Source organism: Scylla paramamosain, chromosome 10, assembly GCF_035594125.1.
Source record: "Scylla paramamosain isolate STU-SP2022 chromosome 10, ASM3559412v1, whole genome shotgun sequence".
In the NCBI taxonomy this organism is placed as follows: Eukaryota; Metazoa; Arthropoda; class Malacostraca; order Decapoda; family Portunidae; genus Scylla; species Scylla paramamosain.
The window spans coordinates 21559432-21566931 of NC_087160.1; positions in this window are offsets into that span (position 1 = coordinate 21559432).

The following is a 7500-nucleotide window of genomic DNA, read 5'->3' on the forward strand; positions in this document are numbered from 1 at the left end:
GAAAAAAAAAAGAAAACAAGGAGTAATTGATGTTTTCCTTTTTTTTTTCCTTGAGTGGGAAGGGGAATGGGAAATGGAGGAAGAAGAACGAACACTAAGAGTTTATTTTTTTTTCCTATCTTATTTATTGACTCATTCATTCACTCTATTAATTTATCTCTACCTTCACTCAATTATTTGTTACTTCATTCAATTCACTGTTTAATTATTTTCATTACATACATATCTATTTAATTTTTTTCTTTCATTGTCCTGGTCTTCTTTGTATATAACTAAAATACAATAAATGAAATAAAACGCACCTCTTTTGTATCACGTAGGCACACTCGTATATCATCACAGGTAGAGGGCGGCGGTTGATGTTCCTTTGTTTTCTTGATGGATTGGTGCATCGTACGCCAGGCAACCTTACTATCGTACTCGCTAAAGTGACATTGTAACGTTAATGGGACAAGGCTTTTGGGAGGTGTGACGGCTTCTGTTCTGTTACTAGTGCTCTCTCTCTCTCTCTCTCTCTCTCTCTCTCTCTCTTCTCTCTCTCTCTCTCTCTCTCTCTCTCTCTCTCGTTTTCTCACTTCTTCACTCCTTTTCTTTCTTTGCTTTGCTTCCCTCCTTGCTTTCCCTCACTCTTCCCCTTTCTTCCCTCCCTTTCACTCCTTCCCTCACTCTTCCCTTCATTCTCTTCCCTCCTTTCCCCTTACTGTCTTTCCATCCCCTCACTCCTTCCCTCTCCTCCATTCTTTCCTTTTTTTCCTTCACCCACATCTCCCTCCTTTTTCATTTCCTCACTCCTCCCCTCTCCCTCTTTCCCTCTTTCTCTCACTTCCCTCTTTCTCTCCCTCCTTTCCCCGCCTCCCTCAGTCATACGTCTGCCCCGCCGGTGCCTCCCTCAGCCAGTATCTAATCTCGCACCTTCCTCACACCGCCTTTCCTCCCTCCCTGCCAGCCTCCTTCCTCCGGGACGCGGCCTGTGTGTGTTTTGAAGGCGTAATCACAGTGGTTAGGCGATTCGCAAAGTGCATACACACCCCTCGACACCCACACCCGGCCTGCGCCCCTCGTGTGTGTGTGTGTGTGTGTGTGTGTGTGTGTTTTCTCTCACTATTGCCACCTTCATACCCAAACTGGTTCTGGATTGGGCCGCATGTGTTAGGTGGTGGTAGGTTCTCTCCCTCCTCTCTCTCCTCTCTCTGCTCTCCTCCCTCTCCCGCTCTCTCTCTCCCTTAGCTGTGTCCCTCCTCCTCCTCCTCCTCCTGCTCCTCTCCCCCCCCCACCTTCACTCCGACAACGCTACTCCCTTATCTGACGTTCCAGCAGGGCAAATAATAGCTATAAAGTCACACACACACACATACACACGCACCACACGCACAACACACACACACACACACGCACACACACACACACGCGGGGTGGGCGCGGGTTGGGCGGGTGCATCGCGGTAGTTGGCGGTTTGTTGGCAAATGTTTGACCTGCGATTCGCCACGGCCGTCCAGCCAAATATGTGTAAATATTAGAACCCAGTACTTTTGAGCGTGGCGGTACCTCTCTCTCTCTCTCTCTCTCTCTCTCTCTCGCTCTCTCTCTCTCTCTCTCCTCTCTCTCTCTCTCTCTCTCTCTCTCTCTCTCTCTCTCTCTCTCTCTCTCTCCTTCCCCCAGCTCCCCCGTGCATGATTAAGGGGTGGTGGTGGAGGGGGTGGAGGTGTGTAATGAAGGGCGTGAAGGTGGAAATAGAGGGAGGTGAGACCGTGGAGAGGGTGGATGGTGGTGGTGGTGGTGGTGGTGGTGGTGGAAGCCGACACACGCGCTGAATGTAACGGCGTCGTTCGGTGATATATTTGTGAGGAAAGACCAGAAGCGAGCGTGTAATTGAAGGAGGAGCAGAAGGAGGAGGAGGAGGAGGAGGAGGAGGAGGAGGAGGAGGAGGAGGAGCAGAAGGGAGGAGGAGCAGGAGGAGGGTTGGGGGAGGGTGAGGATGATGAACAGGAAGTATAAAAGTAATTGGGGTGGTGGTAGTAATAGTAGTAGGAGGAGGAGGAGGAGGAGGAGGAGGAGGAGGAGGAGGAGGAAGAGAAACAAGAGGCAGCATAAAAGTAATTGCAGTAAAACAAATAAGACGAGGAAGAAGAAAAAAGAGGAAGACAACGAAGATGAACAGGAAGAAGTATGTTAAGTAATTGCAGTGATTATAATACGAGGAGGAGAGAAAAGAAGAAGACGAGGAAGACAACGAAGAACAAGAATAAGAACAAAATAAACCATAAAACTAACAACAAAAACACGAGAAAAAAAAAGTGAATAAGGCGTCGAAGGAAGAAGAAAAGTTTTACCCATGAAAAAAAATAAGATGGGGAGGAGGAACAGACGAAGAAGGAATGTAAGTTTAAGTAATGAAAGAAACAACACGAAAAAAAAAGAAGTCGAAGGAATAGAATATCTGTTTAGTAATGAAAGGAAAAGGCTGAGGAGGAGAAGATGAAAGAAGAGAAGTTTTTATAATGAAAGAAACAACACGAGAAAAAGAAATCGAAGGAATAGAATATCTGTCTAGTAATGAAAGAAAAGACTGAGGAGGAGACAGAGCGCCACCCTTCGGCAGCTCCAAGAACCAGTTCCCCGTGATGGCATATTCCGCGTAAGGACGACCGCGGAGTGACCTCTTTGTTTTAGCCCCGCGCTGAAGCAGAACCGCAGATCCGATGCCGATACCCGACCCTTGGTAATTTTTCAACGGTTTGATCTGAAAGAGGAGAGGGAGAGGGAGGAGGAGGAGGAGGAGGTGGAGGAGGAGGAGGAGGAGGAGGAGAAAGATAGGGAGTAAATCATGGAGGAGGAGGCGCCCCGCAGTGCACCCTGATAACCTCCCCCTCCTCCTCTTCCTCCTCTTCCTCCTCCTCTTCCATCCCTGTATTCCTTCATTTCCTCCAACTTCAATCCCTCCTCCTCTCAATCTCTTCCTTTTTGTCATTTCCTTCTTTCCTTCTACTTTCTACTTTCTCACCCGTTACTTCTTCCATCTGTTTCTCCGTCCTTCCTTCCTTCCTTCCTTCCTTCCTTCCTTCCTTCCATACATCCTTCATTCCTCTCTCCCTCTTCCTTCCTTTCCTTTCTGTTTTCTCGTTTATTCCCCTTTATTCCCCTTTATTTTCCTCTTTATTCCTCACTTCCTTCCTCTCTCCCTCTTCCTTCCTTTCCTTTCTGTTTTCTCGTTCACCTCCCTTTATTCCTCCCTTCCCTCTTATTCTTCCATGCCCCTCTCCCCTTTCTATATTTTCATCCTATCCTTCCTTCTGCCCTGCGTTTTTTTCATCTCTCCCCGCTCCCTCTCCCTCTCCCGCTGTCCTGGGCTGGTTGTCGGGAGGGGAGGGGGAAAGGGAGAGAGAGAGAGGGAGGGGGGGTTCAGTCCTCTTGTTTATTGTTGGGGACGCAAATATGCAAATTGAATTAATATCTTTTGTTGTCTTACTCTAAGTTAATCGCATTATGATTGAGTGGCGAGCTTGGAGAGACAGAAGGGAGAGAGAGAGAGAGGAGAGAGAGAGAGAGAGAAGAGAGAGAGAGAGAGAGAGAGAGAGAGAGAAAGTGCAGCAAGAATGAGGAGGAAAAAAAGGCGAAGGAGGCGGAGTAGAAGAAGCAGGAGGAGGAGGAGGAGAAAGAGGAGGAAGACGAGGACAAGGAGGCCTGGGAGGGAGGGGGGCTGGAGAAGAGAGAGGGAGTGGGAGGGAGGAAAGGCAAGTTACCTGAGGGATAATTTATGCATTTTAACAATACCTGGCCAGCTCGACTCCTCACACCCCATAATTTTTCCACACTCCCATTGGCAAACCTTCCACTGATCCTTCTCTTTTTTATTTTTTTTTGACGTGTGTGTGTGTGTGTGTGTGTGTGTGTGTGTGTGCGTGCGTGGGCCTCCCTCTCCCTCTCCCTCTCCTTCCCTCCTCCTCCTCCTCATTATTATCATTATCATCTCTTTACCTCCGTGGCCGCTCCAGCTTGTGAGTGTGTAATAATAATAATAATAATAATAATAATAATAATAATAATAATAATAATAAACGGTTTATTCTTTAGGCAGTTAACAATCTGAAAATGTACAGAGGGGGTGAGGGAAATACTTAACATTTATCCTAAAGCTAAGTCTAATCTAGAAGGGAAATACTTTGATTGATTCTTCGCCTCCTCTCCCTCCCTCTCTCCTTTGCCCACACGTGTCTGTTCCTAGATTCTACCCTCTGGCGCCATTCTTCTTCCCGTTTCATGTGTCTTTTTCCTTTATTTTCTCTTTTGTTTGTTTTTTTGTTTTCTTTTGTATTTCTATTTATTCACTTATACTAAAAATCTGATTACTGTCTTCTTCGTCGTCTTCTCCCCCGAAGCGATTGTTTCTTTCAAAAATAAATATCTTCTCTTCTGTTTGCACTATGACGTATAGCTAAGAGTTTTTACTGCACACACACACACACACACACACACACACACACACACACACACACACACACACACATTACCACAACGAACACTTCCGAAACTTCATTTTATTTTTTTACTGTCTCTCTCTCTCTCTCTCTCTCTCTCTCTCTCTCTCTCTCTCTCTCTCTCTCTCTCTCTCTCTCTCTCTCTCTCTCTCTCTCTCTCTCTCTCTCTCTCTCTCTCTCTCCAACTGACTAAACTTAACTTACAGTGCGCAAAATGACAGAAGGACTTGAGGAGCAGTGGTTACAAGGGAGGAGGAAGGAAAGGAGGGAGGGAAGGAAGGAGCACGTAGACACTCCCTTATCCCCTCCCTCCCTTGCCCCTCCTTCTCGCCCATTTTTGAAGGGAGAGAAGATAATGAAAGGAAAAAAAAAACACTAAAAGAACAGGGAAAGAAGGAGGAGGGATACAGATAAAGAAGGAAAGGAGAGATGGAGGAGAGGAGGGGGACGTTGAGGGAAGGGATTTAGAGTTGAGGAGGAAGGGAGATAAGCATGAAGGGAGACAAAAGGGTAGGTGTTGGGAGCTGTGGTGGGGAGGAGGGGGAGATGCAGTAAGGAATTGAGAAGGACAGGAAGATAAGTAGAATCAGGGATTAGTAAGAGGAGGGCTAGACGAGAGAGAGAGAGAGAGAGAGAGAGAGAGAGAGAGAGAGAGAGAGAGAGAGAGAGAGAGAGAGAGAGAGAGAGCAGATAATGTACAACGAAACAAAAGCCAAAAAAAAAAAGAAGAGGAAAAAAAGAGAGGTGGGAAAGCCAGAGACAGACAAGACAGAAACAAACACAGAGACAAAAAAAAAAAACAATAAAAACCAAAACCAAAAAAAACACAAACCCCCAAAAAAAAAACAGAAGGAAAACCTGAGACAGAGAGACAGTGACAGAAACGAAAACAGAGAGAGAGAGAGAGAGATGAAAATATACTAAGATAGACGCGGAGACCCTTCAAAACTCATAGGACAGGCCTGGTGTGGTAGGATGGGGGGATGAGGGGAACAGGGGAGCGGGATGGTTGAGGACTTCCAGGATGACGGAGGTCGCACTCAGTGTTTCCCGCCGCGAGAATCCAAACCCGCCCGCCCAATACATCATGCTTGGGCTGGATTGCATCGCGCGATCCTTCATTCGATAGCATTGTAGTGTCGGGGGCAGCCTGCGTGCGCTAACCAAACTTAGGGAGAGAGGGAGAGTGAGAGACACAGAAAGAGGGAGAGGGCATGGGGGAAGAGGAACAGACAGATAGACAGTCCACGTGTTCGAACTTCTAAAGAGTCAGACAAACACACGCACAGATAGACAGACACAGTGATAGTCCAGGACACACACACACACACACACAGATAGACAGACGGACAGAAAACAGTCAGTTCGATAGATAGTTCATGTGCTTAATCTTCTAGAGAGAAAGAGATAAAGAGAGAGAGAGAGAGAGAGAGAGAGAGAGAGAGAGAGAGAGAGAGAGAGAGAGAGAGAGAGATCCACGTATCATAAAACAGATAACACATGGATAAAATAGCATACATTTCCTTTGTGATTAAGAGAGAGAGAGAGAGAGAGAGAGAGAGAGAGAGAGAGAGAGAGAGAGAGAGAGAGAGAGAGAGAGAGAGAGACCTTAAGCACATGACATTATATTCCACAAGGTTTCTATCACGAAGAAGGAGGGAACAGAAGGGAGAGAAAGAGAGGGAGGGAAAGGAGGAGAGAAGGAGAGGGAGAGGAAACCCAGGCAAGAAAAAGAATGAGTTAGCAAGAAAGAACATAAAGAAATAGAAAAAAGAGAGAGAGAGAGAGAGAGAGAGAGAGAGTCTGTGTATGTGTGTGTGTGTGTGTGTGTGTGTGTGTGTGTGTGTGTGTGTGTGTGTGTGGCAATTGCATACCAGACACTATCACACCTTCAATTCCCCCACCTCCTCACCTCTTCCCTTTACCCCTCACCTACCCTTCCCTCTCCTCTCCTCCCCTTTACCTTTCCTCTCACTCCCAACCCTCCACCCCCAATCCTCACCTGCTCACCTCTTTCCCTCCCCGCCCCCCCGCGTCGTGCATATAATTACAGGTGTTGCAAAAATGAGGTCTCGTTGGCCAGGTAAGTTAAGAGGGACGCCCCACTCACGGCCGGCCACCTGAGCCCCTCATCTCCCGCACCTGGGCAGGGAAATGGATTTTTAATTGCGAGTTATTATAGTGTGAAGGTGCGCGAGTCGGAGAGAGAGAGAGAGAGAGAGAGAGAGAGAGAGAGGAGAGAGAGAGAGAGAGAGAGAGAGAGAGAGAGAGAGAGAGAGGAAGGTATTTGGTTGTAAAGTTTTTGCTTTTCTTTTTATTTGGCTCTTTCTTTTCTCCCTTTTTTTCGTTTTCCTGTTTAAGAATCTTTGGAAAATGCAATTAAGAGGAAGTGAGAGAGAAAGAGAGAGAGAGAGAGAGAGAGAGAGAGAGAGAGAGAGAGCGCGCATCTGATTATAAGTTCTCTCTCCCTCGTCTCTCTCTCTCTCTCTCTCTCTCTCTCTCTCTCTCTCTCTCTCTCTCTCTCTCTCTCTCTCTCTCTCTCTCTCTCTCTCCCCCCCAATATTCCCTATCCTTATTTTTGCAAGTGGTCTCATTCCCTCCTTTACTTCCTTAGGTTATCTTCGTTGAAATATAAATACACACCATCTCTTCTCTACCTCCACCTCTTGCTCCTCCTCCTTCTCCACATCCTGCTCCACCTGTACCTACCTTGCTGTTACGCCTGTCTTCCACCTCCCTCCCTCCCTCCCTCCCTCCCTCCCTCCCTCCACACGACCTTGCCACACTTAACCGAACCAGAGCCGCTTACCTAAGAAAAACAAACAAGCAAGCAACAGGAATTTCCCGCATACTTCAAAGGCGAGTGAGCCAGTTTAGCCCACTCATCAGAGAGAGAGAGAGAGAGAGAGAGAGAGAGAGAGAGAGAGAGAGAGAGAGAGAGAGAGAGAGAGAGAGAAAGGTATTTGGTGGTAACTTTTTTTTATTTTGCTCTCTTTCTGTCTGTCACTCTCCTTTCTCTCTCTCT